The sequence below is a fragment of the Symsagittifera roscoffensis genome, chromosome 1, assembly GCF_963678635.1.
Source record: "Symsagittifera roscoffensis chromosome 1, txSymRosc1.1, whole genome shotgun sequence".
Taxonomy (NCBI): domain Eukaryota; kingdom Metazoa; phylum Xenacoelomorpha; order Acoela; family Convolutidae; genus Symsagittifera; species Symsagittifera roscoffensis.
Genome location: NC_087062.1, coordinates 30,143,954 through 30,159,746, shown reverse-complemented (window position 1 = coordinate 30,159,746; position 15,793 = coordinate 30,143,954). Strand labels below are relative to the sequence as shown.

Here is a 15,793-nt window from a genome sequence, read left to right as displayed (position 1 = left end):
CAAAATCACTAAATCATTTGCTCATTTTACTTTAAAACTAAATAAGTTTGAGGTACTAGTTTAGTTTGGAAGTAGTTTCCATTCTGGAGACGACAAAAATTATGGGCATAAAAATGGCCAGGAGCTGATTTTTTTTAAAATAAAATAATCTTTTTTTTTCTGGGAGAAGTTTATATACCAGCTTTTTGTTTGTCTGCTTAATTTCGAATCATGTTATTTTTTACGGTTGAAGCAAATTTTTCTAGAACTTTTTCGTTCGTTCCTGTAATTTGTAAAATGTTTGGCTTGAATGATTTCGGCAAATGTGATATCGACTAAGGCACCCTTAAATTAGGCCGTTTCGTGGGCAAAAATATTTTTTTTAGGTTTTAGTGTTTCGGGAGGGCGTAAGATCTTCAAGTTGCAAGCTCTATATCCTAAAATATTGAGTTAGTTTTATTATCGGTTCAATGATCGTTTACTCAAATTTTGTCGGCTTCGATGACTCTCAATAAATTTATTTTTATGGTAATATAACGCTGTCAATTTTTTTCTCGAAATGTGTTTCTAAAATGAACATCATTCGAGACAAATGTATGACGTTTTTTAGATATTTTTTGATGCAGGCTTTTTTACGACATACTGGGCTTCACCCCATTTTCTACTTGCATTTAAGTCATCATAAAGGTCATATCTATTAATATTCGTAAATAGCTAAGTTGAGAAGTAATCCTTCAAATTATGGATAAACGAGGATAATAGGTTCTTGGTTCCGAGCGTTTTTTGACATAATTCCAACTAAAACGAATAAGCCGGCAATTTGTCAAGAGGAAAACAACGTACATTTTATCGTTAAGACTGTACATACATCTGATTATATTAATCTTGATTTGAGAATCAGAATCTTTTTGCTCAGTGTGTTTTTTTCTCCTGAAAAAGGTCTATTTTTAATGAACACGTTTTAAAGAATTTCATAACGCGCTGGTTTCAAAATGGAAAAGGTATGTTAGTTTGCCAATTTAGAAATTGCCAATTTAGAATAAAAACAAAGCTATCAAAACTGTTCCTGACACTTCAAAGGGCAGTTTGATTATTCAAATCTTTGCTCTGATGCGAGTAATATTGTATCGCAGTTGAAACAACTTTTATCAGATGAATAAGAATTACGACGAAGCGTCAGCTTAGACATGAAGTTAACATGAATGTTGCTATCACCCTGAAGCTCCGAGTGTTCCGCTGGTCGATTCAGTTGACAAACTTTATTCTTGCAACAAAGATTAAAAGCTTAAAATATGAGTAATTTTTTTTAATGGACTTACACAGTCAATAACAATTGCTGGTTCTTATTTAGGGCTTTGGAACCAAAGAATTTGCCTCAAATCACTTTGGAATGAGTTTGAAGGCTAGTAAATTCACAGCATTCAAAGACTGTACATCATTTCTATTTCTTGCCTTAATACACTTACCAGCTTCTGAGCGTTTGTGTTTTAGTATAAATTTTCGCTTTGAGACAACTGTGAACGGACCTGTAGAACAAATGGTGCTCTCATAGACAGTAAAATTGTTGGCGTGCTTTGTAAATTTAATAATCTGCCCACAATGTTATTCCTGAGAACTATTTATTTTTATGAGTATAACCTTTTTTCTAACCTAACTAGCAAATAAAAGTTCATTAAAAGTGTTATATTATTTGGTGGCTCATCTGCTATAACCATGATCTTTAGCATTGAAGTTTTCATTTTTGGCTAGTGTTTGTGATTTATTAGGCGTCCGTGGCTGAGGTGTTAATGCGTGAGACTCAATAGCTCGAGGTGGCAAATCAAATCCGAGACGTAGCCGAATTTTTTAAAAACTAATTTAATACTTTCTACTTTTTGCACCTCATGTCAAGAACTGCTTTTTGTCGTGTTCTCGCCAGGGTTTGCGAAGAGCAGCTTCGCCTCTGCGTCAAAAATTGCTTTCAAAAAGCTCGTAAATTGTCTCAGTGTAAAAATCCATCGCTGAAAAAGAACTGTCTGTAAGAAGAATATAATATTCAATTTGAAGTTGAGCCGTTGACATCGTTGAAAAAGAGTTTTTCAAATCTCGAAAATTCTATTTAGTTAATACGATTTTTGCTAAATAGAATTCGACCACATCAATTTTATGTGTGACATTTTTGCTCTTGAAGAAACAAACCAAACCAATAAAAAAATAACTAAGGTGGAATATTCAATAAAAAACTTTATCACGCGTGTCATATAGCAATTTAAATTAAAATTTAATTCTGAAGTAAAAGAGTGTTGGAATGTGAGCTGGAAAATTGTTCTTAAATGATATGATTTTCCTAAATAGAATTCCACCAAATGAATTTTGTGTGCGAATAAATGCCCAAAAAAACAGATATTTTTGCTCTTGAAGAAGCAGACCAAACCAATAAAATTAATAACTGAATTTGAATATTCAATATATATTTTTATCACCGCCTGTTATGTAGCATTTTACTTTTTGTAATTTTTCACCAGCGCAAAAAGTCTTGCCTCAAAAAATGATCAAGGAAATTAGTTTAATTGCAAAACTATGCAAAATTAATTTAAAAAATTAACATTTGGTTCCGACCTCGTCACAAAGTGACTTGAAAATCTATGGCGTAAGTTGATTTGCTTTCACCCAATTTTAGGAAACTCACGGGTAGCAGGTTGGGAATCAAGTCTGGTTTTGTTTAAAGCCTTAGATTCCAATTCCAAATTCCAAAAACAGAATAATTATTCACAGTATCAAGAAAAATTGCTTTGAATTATTTTGTTTTTCAGTCTAATTTGTACTTCGCTAAGCTTAAATTACCTGAATGTTCTATGCTTTTTCGAGTTTGTTATGCATGTTTTCATTGACTGCCCTGGCAATAAACATTTTTAAATTTAATGAACTAAATTTTTTGTTTAGGACAAAGTGATGAAATTTGCATCTGTTAATGCATTATTCAAAAATTTTAACATTAATTGTACCAAAATGGCCAAACTAGAAAATATCAAATTTTTTGCGTTTTTGATTTTGATCAAACGACATTGATATCTTCAAAAGTTATTTTAAAAAGTGCCATAACAATTGTTTTGAAATAACTTTTGTCTGGCAAATTTTCTGTATTTTGTTCGAAAATCAGAAAATTTCGAATAGAACGATCTATGATCAAGAAGAACAACCAGCAGGACTAGTTTTTGAACTACAATTTTTTAAAAAGCCATGACCTTAGCATATATTTTTAATTTCGTTAAAAACAGAGCGTTTCAAGTTCAAGCTCTAAGGCAAAAAGTCGAAAAGAGATTCACTATTTTCTCAAAAAAGAAGACATTTTTAGGCAACACATACTTGAGTTTGAAGATGATGGCCAGGTTTAGTATGAACAAAATGGCGGCTGGGAATCCACAGTAGAGAAAAGTGACACTGTAGTGGAAGTACGTTGTTTGCATGCGATTGCTCAAACTGGAGTCAATCAGACAGGCGCCATTCTCCAGAGTGAACATGTAGAGGTTGCCGGAAAGTAGGAGTACCACCAGTGTGTAAGTGAGTCCAGTTGCTGCGACTGGGTACCACAGTTTTGTCTTCAAATGTGTAGTCAAGTTAAGATTCCACAAAAGTGTTTAAACGGTTTTCAGGTCATCTTGAGATTTGTTCATTGATTCAAAATTTTATTGGCAAAGTGTAAAGACGCTTTGAAATCTGATTTAGTCAATTCCAGAAATCGCTGATGTTCACAAGTATCTTGTAATCGGGAACTACTTTTTCCCCCGTTAACGTTTTTTCTTCCACATCTAATAGAAAGCTACTCTTGTTTATTATGGTTTACGCAGTCGCCAACTTACGTGAGGTGGCATAGCGAGTTTTTCTGCTAAGCATTTATTTATTTCTTTTTCAGCTATTTTGTTCTCGTCTCGATTCATATTAACGACAAGAAGAATATACGGCTTTTCGACTACCTTGTTTTCGACTGCTGCTCTATTGGCTTTTTTCTGAATGATAAGTTTCATTTAAGAAAGTGCATGGGCTTACTTCTGCAATGACGTGTGCAGGAGCATTACAAAGTTTTTTTCAAAAGTTATCTTTTTGGATTAAAATTCTAAACTACTCTTTGTATTTTTTTTCTTCAAAAAGGTTTTCTTTGTCCCCAAATGTGGTTCTTAGATTAAGTTTTGTTTCTATTCTTTTTTATCTTCTTTTTTTCTTTTGTCGTAAATTATTACTTTTAATGAAATCAAAGACAAAATCAACAGCACTAAAAATCAAAAGAATTTTTTTAAATTTTAATTAAAGATTTTTTCACTTCCGAGAGAAAGTGATTTTAAATTGGGAACTAGACGTTTTTTCCCGTAAACAACTTTTACAAATTCTGCTGATATACTCAAGTCTGTTGAAAGGCTCAATTTTTTTAAAATTCCGATGAAATAACCTCTCAGCTCATTTGAGGTGGTATTTCATTGTTTCAAACATATTAATCGAAAAAATGTTTTTTTTTCTGCCTGCTGATTTTCTCATTGCAATTTATATCATCTGGTACACTTTTAAAGCAGTTTCTTTTCATAGCTCGGTGTATCAAATTTTGATTTAAATAGTTTCTATTGTAATTTCTATTGTAAAAACTGGAATATAGATTTTTTTCTAATTAACAACTAGTTTAACAAAATCAGATAAACCACTTGCTCAATTACTTGAAAATCCAAATTTAACACAACAGATTTTGCTTTTGCTATAGACGTTTTTCATTGTAGTTGCAAATGCAAAAGTTGCTCATTCTAATTTCAGGTGAGGGAAGTGAAAAATATTTCAAAAGTTATTCATAAAATCTTTTTTTTTCGGTTCGATTGGCTTCAGCTCAAAGGTTGTTCGCTTAGTTATCAAATCATAGACTTTTCTTGTGCTGTAATTTTTTATTGTAATTGCAAGTGCAAGTGCTTTCCATTGCTGTTTAAGGTGTAACTTCAAACTTTTTTAAAATAAAATCACATTTTTTGGTTGAATTTGAGGCTGCTCAAAAATTATCGGCTTTGTTTCTTTTCGTAATTTTTGTTCAGATGTTGCCGAATTATTATTTAGGTGTCTGGCATGTTTGCCTAGAATTAACGTCTATCGATACATTGGAAAGTTTCAAAAATTTTTATTTTGTTTTCGGTTTTTTGTGCTTTTTTTATGTTTGTGTTGTATCGCAAGTGGTGCAAAGCTCCGCTTCGCCTCTGTGTTGAAACTTTTTTTTTAGTTTGTAAACTTACCAACTCTGATTTTAAATTCTTTTTTTTTTGTTTTTTTTTGGCTCAACAGGTTCGACTTATGTTATAGCGGCTTACTCAGCTCATGCTGCTTATCTTCGAGCGCGACTTATTCAAAAGTTTTTGCCTGTTTCAAAAGGATTGGGTCCGAAAACTCGAATTTTTCTGTAAGCGGAGCGTAGTGTCATTTTACAGTATCCGTTTTTTCAAACCTAAGCCGGAAATAAATTCGGCATCTCGTTGGCACCTTAGCATTATCATATCTGGTTGATTTTTGCTTCATAGCCTTATATTGTTTAACCGGCTTATTGGTGGCTAGTTTTTTTTTTTTTAAATAGAAAAATAGACAATAGGAAACTGTTTGGAATTTGTTTTTAGTTACTCTTATTTTTTGCGACTCTGAAAATTTGCTCTTTTTCGTAAAAAAACTAAACTCTTTCATGAACTGAACTGTTAACCGATTTAGTCCCCTGTCTTCCTGGTTATTCCGTTAGTCTCTTTCACTTCACCGGACGTTCTACTTACGTAAGACGCTACGCCCCATTTTTTTGTAGAAAATTAGTTTTCGATTCAGAAAGTGTCTGTTTTGAAATTTAGACGGTGTTTGAAAAATACCCTACCAGATTTGAAATCAAGGTCTAATCAAAACGATAAGAGCATGAAATTTTTTCTACATAACGGCTACGACCTGGTTTGTGCAGAGAAACAATGTGATATTTTGGAAATAATGACCGCTGTTCGGAATTTTTTTGACTTTTCTCGAAAACTATGTTGCCAAATCCAAAATAGAGGTATCAATTGAATAAAACAGCAGGAACAAAAATCCATGAATAAGCAAATGTTTCCAATTCTGGCAAGGAATCTGCTATAGACTGATCAATTATTTGACTTTCGAAACATTTCTGTACTTTGCTCCATTTCCCCAAAACGACCTTGCCAATTCTACAAAGAGAGAAATTAAATTAATCAACGGAGATGCCATTTCTACTGCAAAAGCGTATTCTCAGTCTTTTTCTTGTTTAAAATCATCTATAGAGTTAGCACATATGCAATTTTTTAGATTTTGACACATTTTGAGAATAACGCATTATCTTATGCATCAGCAAACTCCAAAAAAACGTTAACAATCAGATATCCTTAGCTCCAGTTGGGCTCCTAGTGTTTGTTTCTTGGTGAGCGGATACGGCGCAGATCCTAGGGTGTGTGAATGTCACTCATAAGTTTGGGGGTTTGTTTTCAGGCCTAAGCAAAATTTTTATTGGTTATACCTTTTTTATTTTCTAACCATTTCAGAGCTACTTTCGCTCTTTATTCGCTTGTTTGCGAAGTGCAGCTTCGCCAATGTAAAATAGTTTCTCGAAATGAACTTTTTTATGAGAGTTGACCTACGTTTTTGCGACTCTGTCGCCGCACGGTCATTGATTTTAAATAGTTTTTAAGGCTGTTTATGAACATCATCCAAGACAACAGTATGAAATTTCTGGAGATGTTAGACATTTTTCAAGTAGTTTAATCAGCTTAGTTTTTCAGAAGAAAATTATTTTGTTCTCATTGTTTCGAGTGTTTTGTAATGCAATGGGCCAAATGTGCGAATTTTTTTTTTTCATTTTAAATTCATTCTAATAAGGGCTATCTTTTTTTGTTAAATATCATTGGATGAAAGGATAATTTTTACCTGGAAACCGTTTCGGGTTTTTCTTCATGAAGTAATAAAAGGATTGAAATGTTGTAAGAGAAAAAAATGATATTTTTTTATTTTAATTTATTTTTTATTTCAATTCAACATTTTTTTTTCCAAAATGGGATCCCAATTTTCAATTAATCTTCTTAATTTTACTAATTAATATAAAAAACCCTCAATTGCAAGTTTTTTTTGATCAAACTGCACAAAAAGTTGTTTTTGAGCAAAAGGTTTTTGGATATTTGAGTGCAATTCCCCAAATTTACACAGATTGGTGCGAATTTCGACTTGAGAAAAAACTGGCACCCTCAAAATTGTAAGTCGTAACCAAATCACTTTTAAAAGTACACGCGTCTTTCCTCTAGCTTACAATAATTTGCTACTAAAGTATATAAGGTATATAATAAATGTTTGTCTTCGTTTTTTTTCGGATTGTGGATTCCTAATATTCAAAAAATCTGCCTTGAGACTGTTCTTGTACATAATGGGTCTCGTTATGGCCAGAAATCGGTCGAAGGTGAACAACACAAGAGTATACTGTGTTCCGAAAGTTGTGAAGTAGCTGATCCACTGGCCGAACTTGCAGAACATCGAACTCCTTGTGAGCACCAACGCCCAGCCCCAGTGCGTCCAGCTGAAAAGGCTCACTCGGTCAGAAGATAAGTATTGATAGCTTCTGCTTTTTAAGAGTCAATGGACGTAGTGAAAACTCTCATACAGTTGTTTTTTTTTTCAGGTAAAATTCTTTAATTTTGTTCCCGCTCGAATTTAAGTTTTTCGCGGTTTGAATTTTGATTTCTTAAGTTCAGTCCTTTTGTTCTGATTTCGGCTTGTTCTTAAGTTCAGCAAACTCGGCCATCAAACACTTGAAATGAGAAACATCGAAAAACGTGATTGACTTTTAATTGCAAACTAGAGTTTTTTTCAAATTTTCACCGGAAAAATAAATTTACTTATTGACTCATTCTTCTCAATATGGGTTAATTTTATCAAAACTATCAAAATTAAACTGTTCTTTGAAATTCAAAGAGCTTTAAGTTCTGAAAAAAATTATAAAAAATTTGCAGGTTTGAAGGCGTTTTTGTAGCAATAATTAGGCGTTTTTGTACACTGAAAGTCTGAAAGGTTAATTAATATTTTATTACGAGTTATCAAATTGGAATATATACTTTTTCAGGTAATTTGTTAAATAAATTTGTTATAGCTTTTTCAGTTCGTTAAACAAAATCACTTGAATGGTTTCATAGCTTGGCTTATGATAAGTTTAAGTTTATGTGCTTCTCCGTCAAACTTAGCCCCTAGAGGTATCAACCACGCCTTGAATGGCAAAGCCATATATTCGAATCAGGCGAGGATCTATTTTTGGGTTTTCCTTTGAGTCCACCAATCATCTTCGGTCTGTATTTTGTCGGCTTAGCCTTATCACAGAATTTTTAGTACTGTAGTTAATCTACTTTCAAATGTTTTGCTTAATGCTCTATGGACGCAATGTTTGAGCAATTTATTGCGGACAATGATTTTGTTGATTAGAGACATTGTTAAAGCATCAACAATCTAGACATTTTTTTCTATGTAGGACTTGAATAGTTTTTGTTTAAGCTCTTTTTTTGGTCGACGCCAAACGTCAGGAGAAAATTTCTAGAAGTTTTGAGAGCAGGGCAGGGCAGTGCTGAGCTAGGCGAGCCTGGGTAGGGCAAGGAAGGACAGGGTTGCACATGTTAAGTCAGGGCAGCGCATGCAAGGTATATTTTATGTTTGATTGTTCCGACTATTCAAAAAATGAGATAGAATTTTGTATTCAGGTGTGTTTTATTTTTTTTTATTTTCTTTCTCTTCTTTTTTGTTTTTCACGTACAATCAGTCAACTTAAATATTTTTTGTAACGGATTGAGCGATAAATCATATTAAAGTCTTTTCAGTCGTGGTTCAAACGACAACAAAACTACTCGTATCAGGGCGAAGCCCTGAATGTTCCGACTGCCTTTTAAGGTTTTATGGACAGTAATAACATTAGAAAATTAAATGTAAGAAAAAAAAAATGAAATTTTTTTTCTCTAAAATTTGAATTTTTTTTTTGTGAAAATCATCCCCCCACACGCCATACAAAGTATAAAACGATAAATTTTGCTCCTTGTAACAAATCACTTATGGCAAATAAGCTTCTTTCAACCAATTTGGAACGATTTTAAGACGGATTAACTCTCCGCTCTCGCGTTAATAGCCCTAAATATATCGCGCGTTAATTGTCCCAAATTGGCCAAAATGGCTATCTTTAAATCCCTATAACTTTACGAAAAATGATCACAGGTGAAATATCTTTTCAAATTTGAGATCAGGACAACAATACCTTTCGAATGATGTAAAAAAATTCCGTCAAAAATGGCTAGTTAAAAAGTCGACATTTGTCTGAAGAAAAAAAAACCCACCCCGAGCACAAATATTCCGTTACTTTCGTATCGAAAGTCGGAACAACAAAAATTTGTTAAAAATGGTCCCAGTGGTGAGAAAAACAGGATCAAAATATTTGTTTTTAGTCTAAATTCGAGCCAATAATGCGAGCGAGCAGGCTTACTACTTGTTTTTGCGGAACATTACGAGCTAATTTCACACTAAATGGCTATCCTTGTTGTTCCGACTTTCGATACAAAAGTGAGGGAATATTTGTGCTCGGGGTGGGTTTTTTTTCTTCAGACAAATTTCGACTTGTTAACTAGCCATTTTTGACGGAATTCTTTTACATCATTCGAAAGGTATTGTTGTCCTGAGCTCAAATTTGAAAAGATATTTTACCTGTGATCATTTTTTCTAAAGTTACAGGGGTTTAAAGATTGCCATTTTGGCCAATATGGTACAATTAACGCGCGATATATTTCCCGCTATTGACGCGTAAGCGGAGAGTTAATCCGCCTTAGAAATCGTTCCAAATTGGTTAAAAGAAGCTTATGCGCCATAAATGGTTTGTTACAAGGAGCGAAATCTATCCTTTTGTACTTTGTATGACGTGTGGGGGGATGATTTTCATAAAAAATTTCAAATTCTAGAAATTTATTTTTTGATTTTGTTTTATTTCATTGAATTTTTTGATGTTATTACTGCTCCATAAATCTTAAAAGGCAGTCGGAACATTCAAGGTTTCGCCCTGATACGAGCAGTCTTGTTTCATTTCGAAATCAGTTCAAATACAAGTCTCATTTCAATATATATTAAAGCTTTTTTCAGGTCAAGGGCCTCATCAAAACATAATAATTAAATTTCGCGATTGCTTTTCAATCTATTTATATGTTCTTTTCATAATTTTTATGTTTAACTGCGGGTTTCACCATTTCTCCATACTTAAGCTTTTTTATCATAATATTTCTCATGTTTCACGAAAAAGTATTTGCACGTTTAACTTATATCGTATCTTGAACTGCTTATGAATTTTTCGAGTTTCCAGTTTATAATAGTTAGGCTAATAGTCAGGCCTATTTTCATTATAACTGTTTGTTTATAACTGCCACGCTTCAAAAATTGATCAGGCCTATTTGCATTAAGACCGCCTTAGTTTCAATATTTTAAACTTGATAAATTAAACCTGAAGTTTGATATCCTATGGTGGGTTGCTGTAAAGGTTCTCCAATGGGATGCAATTTCGGTCCCCAAATATCCCCAAATCTGAATTCCGAAATCTTTTTTTTGTACGAGATATGTAGATATTTGTAATTTTCTCAAACATTTTCCAGCCCTATGATGGGGTGCTGTCCAATAATTGTGAGAATGCCAATCGTACCTTTAATTGTGAATGATCTCGAGATACGACATTTTTTTCAAAACACTTAGACCTAGAAAGAAACATCAGAATTTCAAATTCTTAACGCCATAGTTGGGTGCTGTTCAGATACTTTCAGCTGTTGAAAATTTTGCCTTCAGGTGTGACTGGGCATGTTTTTTTTTCAGTCCGAGATATGTCGCTTTAAGTGATTTCGCAAAATTGTATATAAGAAAATAGTATAAGAAAAATTAAAACTTTCTTATAATAAATTAAGAACTTTTTTTTTTAATTTCTAACCATATAGCGAAGTGCTCTCAAGATTATCTCAGATATTGCAATTTTTGCTAAACAATTTGACTGCTCAAAATTTCTTAGTTTCCAAGATTAGCCGGTTTTTATAATCTTTCAAAAACTCACAAAAGGCTTCAGAAACTGAAAATATCAACGCTCTAGTTGGATGCTGTCCAAATATTTTTAAGATTTGTAAATCTTGCTTTCAAATAGGGCTGGTCAAAAGTTTTCAGTTAAAGATTTTGCTTTCCTTTTGGTGACAATTTTCATGACGATTTTAAAGATTTTTCAAACTTACTTGAACTAATTAAAAACCTAACATATAGTGGGATCCTCTCAGGGTTATCTCAGAGGTTGCAAATCTGGCCTTCCAATTGGACTGCTTAAGTTTTCTTCTTTCCTAGATGTGCCAATTTTTGTGATTTTTCAAAAGGTTTCATAAAATCTAAATTTCAAATTTATATCTTAAAATTTGCAAATCTCGACCCTATGGCAGGATAATGCTACTCTAAGGGGTCAATGTTACTCCATAATTAGCCCCAGAGGTTTCAAATGCGGGCTGCAAATATGATAACTGAAGTCGTTGCGGTCTTCGAAAATCGAATTGTTTCTCTCAAAGGTTCTCAAAAAAATTTCAAAACAACTCAAATTAATTTGTACGCTCAGTCCTATGCTGTGATGTTACTCTCAAGCGTTCCAAATCTGGTCTCTAAGAACAACTGATTAATTTTTTTTGAAGATTTGTCCGTTTTTCAGGTTATATTGGCTTATTAATTTAATTTTGCGTCGTTTGATAGATAAAAACGAGCCTTTTATTTATTGCGGTTATCGGAGGAGGACTAAAGTTTAGAAAACAAAAACTGTATAGCTCAAGGTTTAATGACTATTTTTTTCAGCTGAACGGACGTTCACCAATTTTTTTGGGCAAATGGCCGCTCAATGAAAAATTTTTGATATTTTTTAAACGCCGGTTGTCTAGCTGAATGTGTTTTACTCAAATTGAACATCATTCGAGACAAGCATGCAATGCTATGTTCATCTGCTGTCGCAATTAGTGCGGAGCTCCACTTCGCAGGTGTTTTCTAATTCCTTGGCGAAATATGTGCCTACCCGATGTTGACGATGGCGTCTATGGCGACACTGAGGGAGTCCCCTAGGGCTATGAGGAGCATGTAGACTAGAGAGGAGGTGTGGACCCCCATGAAACAGACGACACACACTGTGAACATGTTGCAGAGGATGCCCACACCCCCACTCACAGGAATCACCACACTGCCCAGTATGTCGACCGTGTCAGAGAGAGCACCCACCAGATCCCAGCCTACATCAGGAGCGATGTCTTCAGTCGATGAAATGTTTAGCTTCATGTTCATGATTCTACACAATCTAATCTATATTTTGCAGACAATTTAAAATTAAAATTTAGCAACTCTTAAGGGTACAAAGTCTACTTACGATAAAAAAATTCTGCTTTTAGGACAGTAACAAAGAAGGGCCAATGATGAGTACCACAGAATTTCGAATCCCCCATTCCAAACGGTCCTCAAAATGGTATCAAAAACAGTTATCGTTTTGGACAGCTGTTATATATTTTTTAGAACTTGTTTTTTTTTTGTGCAAAAATATGAGCAAATTTATTGGCGGAACACGCGCTCAATTAATGTTCCTGCTTGAAACCTCAAAAATTTTTCCTTGAAGGCAAATTGATATATTTATCTTCTGCTTTTGTAATGCGATAAAATGCCATCTTAGTTTTTTTGGTTGCCTTCCGACGATTAAAAATGGGGAAAAACTTGTCATCGGCTTTGCAATTTTTTGTCCACGCAAAATCAGTTGCCGCAAATTATTATCAGAAGAGATCGAGTGATGTACCATTTTCAATTTGTTTCAGTCATGATTCGAGGAACATAAAAAGTGCCGAGAAAAATCAATTTGAAATTTTTGAGTTTTAGTCTAATTTCGAGCAAATAGGTCTTATCAAAGAAAAACTAGTTTTTGAAACCCCAGGATGCTCTTTTTGGAAGCTTCATTTAGCGCTTTGTTGGCAATAAAAAATTTTAAACATTTAAAAAAAATGTTTTCTGCAAAAGTTAAAAAACAACTTTAGAACTTTTTTGTGCTATCTATTTTTCATTTTTTGTTTATTATCCTTTTTCGAAGACAACTGTTGACGACTATGCCTAATTTACTAACGCTTGTATGTTCGTATGGCTCTCTCATTACACCAGGCACAAAAACAGCGCTAACTTGCTTTGTTTTTTAAAAAAAAAAGCAAGGTTTTTTCATGAATGTGGTTGGAACATTCTGTATTATTTGCCCAGCAACCGGATATCCTTGTTTTTTTGTTTTTAGTCTATTTTTTATCTTAAAATTGCTTAAGTATACAATTAAACGCGATATTTTATCAAAATTTCAAAGGACTCGAAATATATTTTGAGCCAAATTGATTCAGCAGTGTAGTTTATTTTCTGAGAATCAATTCATAGAAAAACGAAAGTTCACAAAAGTACTCCTACCTTCTTGTTGCAGCGGCCGGTCTCGATCAATTATTATAATGATAAACAAAACACTATTTATCTTAAGCCATCCTCACAGCAATGTGATTGGTGGGCAACCAAAGGGGCAGATAATGCGACTAGTGGAACCTGATCTAAACTACATTTTATTATTGGATAAATTAGATATTTTATCACTATAAAATATTTAATATTAACCAATCATATTCCATCTAACTAACAACCCACTTATTTGTAAGTGCTGAAATTACTTGTAATTTCAGCACCAGAGAGATTTGAATTTAACTTAGAAATTAGTTACCTCTCCAAGAGAACTTCAGCAGTCGAAATAAGCCAGTATACTCTAGATCTATTGAGCCTAGCAGAGACTAGTTAAACACCCTGAGACTAGTAGATATAAGAGTAAGATTAGGATCGGTATTAGACTAAGAAGTTGCCCGAGTCTATCCGGCCGAAAATAAGATAGCGTGACGAGCAGACGGTGTACCCTATCCGAAATTACTCTTTGAGTTAATCATCAGGACCTAACTCATCTGGTGCGACCATAAGTCTCGAATAAAGACCTTAATAGCTGATAATTAACCAAAAATAGATTAGAAAATAGTCAAAACATTTTCAAAATGTTACACGACAATAACTTAATTGAAATGTCTCTACGACTCAATAGATCAGAGCCGCTATTCCGCATAATACGAGAACTACCCGGTATTGGAAAAAGACCTCGGACAAGATACGACATACGACTACATAGAAACTTACCATTTAGTTTCATGGTCGTACGGCAAAAGCCAACACAATTTTTTATATTTAGAATCTTACTAGCAATGAATTTAGATTTTCATTTGCAAACATAAAATTCTTGAAGGAAATCTTCAATGATTATTTCAGGCGCTAGATAAAATTACTATTGTAAAATAACGATTGATAAAAAGATCTCAAATCGTTCCTTCCAATTCTGCAGTAATATATAAAATATATTTGAAAAAATATTTATTGAAAACAAAAATAAAAATTAGTAGCATGACAAAAAATTGTTAGTATATATAACTCATCCTGTTGTTCCAGCTTCATCACATAAACATAACAGTAATCCTAAATCAACTAATATCATCAAAAACTAAAACCTTTTACTAAAAAAATTTAATTAATTTAAACTTAATTTTATTTACTCTTAAACCAGATCATCAAGGCTTTCCTTGGATCTAAATCAATTTTGTATCTTATAAATTTTAAATTCTGATCATCAAAGCTTCTCCTCGGATCAAAAAGAACAATTTTGTTCTCCCCCACCCACTTCGATTCACTACCCAACCTTTTTTAAAAGACCCAGGACTAATAGAAATTTGTTAATCAGGCTAACCATTCAAATTAGGCTAACTAGTGAAGAACTTCGGTTATTCATCCTTCACTTGAACCCTCCTCTTACTTGACCTAGGATAAATCTTAAACTTAGTAAGTTTAAAATAGTATCTAACGAACTACTTGCGTTCTAATTATACCTGAACCTTGTGGATTGATTTACTATTCTCCAACCCTTGAACACAATCACTACCCCTAAGTAAGATTAAGTAAGTTAACACCTTAACTTAGACTAGCCACGAGAAAGTAAGAGTCATTCTCCGGAATCGATATACTTTTCTCTCCAACCCTGAACAAAAAAACCCAGGTTAAGCTAACCAAAAAAATCGTAAGGACTAACAGTCTAGGAAAATTAAAATCACTAATAACTTCTTGCATCCTTCATCCTAAACCTTATGTCATTAAAAAATTTAGGAAATAAACAAACAATCGTATTACACAATTGTGAAATAGACAACCAAAAATATGATCTTGTAATAACCCCGCATACACAAACAGTTGGACACATTCGAACAAAACGACAAACAAAAAAAAGAAAAATTATAAGTAAACAAAGACAGATAACACGAAAAAGATTTTCAAAAAATAGAAATGCATTCTCCGAATCAGAAGTCAGTAGTCTAGACGCACTATACAAATTAAAAGAATCAGTAAATAAAAATTGCCCATTCCATGATCAGTTATATTTTTCCGATTCAGAAACAACTTCAAACTCATCAAAAAGAGGAAAAAGAAGAATAAAAAAGTTATATAAACACAAACGAGTGTATCTATACAATTGGAATCAACCAATTAGACTTATTGATAATTATATATTAACAGTCATCAAACGAAAAAATGAGCAACACTCAAAGTGACGAAAGTCCAGACGAAGAAGCAGTTTTTCCTTTTATTATAAATTCACTCAATGATAGAGGACAAATACGATTTTGCAAAAATTTACTCGTAAATTTGTTTGAACCAGGAATCAGCCCATGCA

The 15,793-nt window shown here is 33.2% G+C and overlaps 1 protein-coding gene across 5 annotated transcripts in view; it reads left to right on the top strand.

The window, feature by feature from the left end:
• Positions 1-15,793, top strand: part of LOC134842445 (guanine nucleotide exchange factor VAV3-like) — a 593,770-nt gene that overhangs the window by 34,159 nt on the left and 543,818 nt on the right. The gene's annotated exons all lie outside the window — the stretch shown is intronic.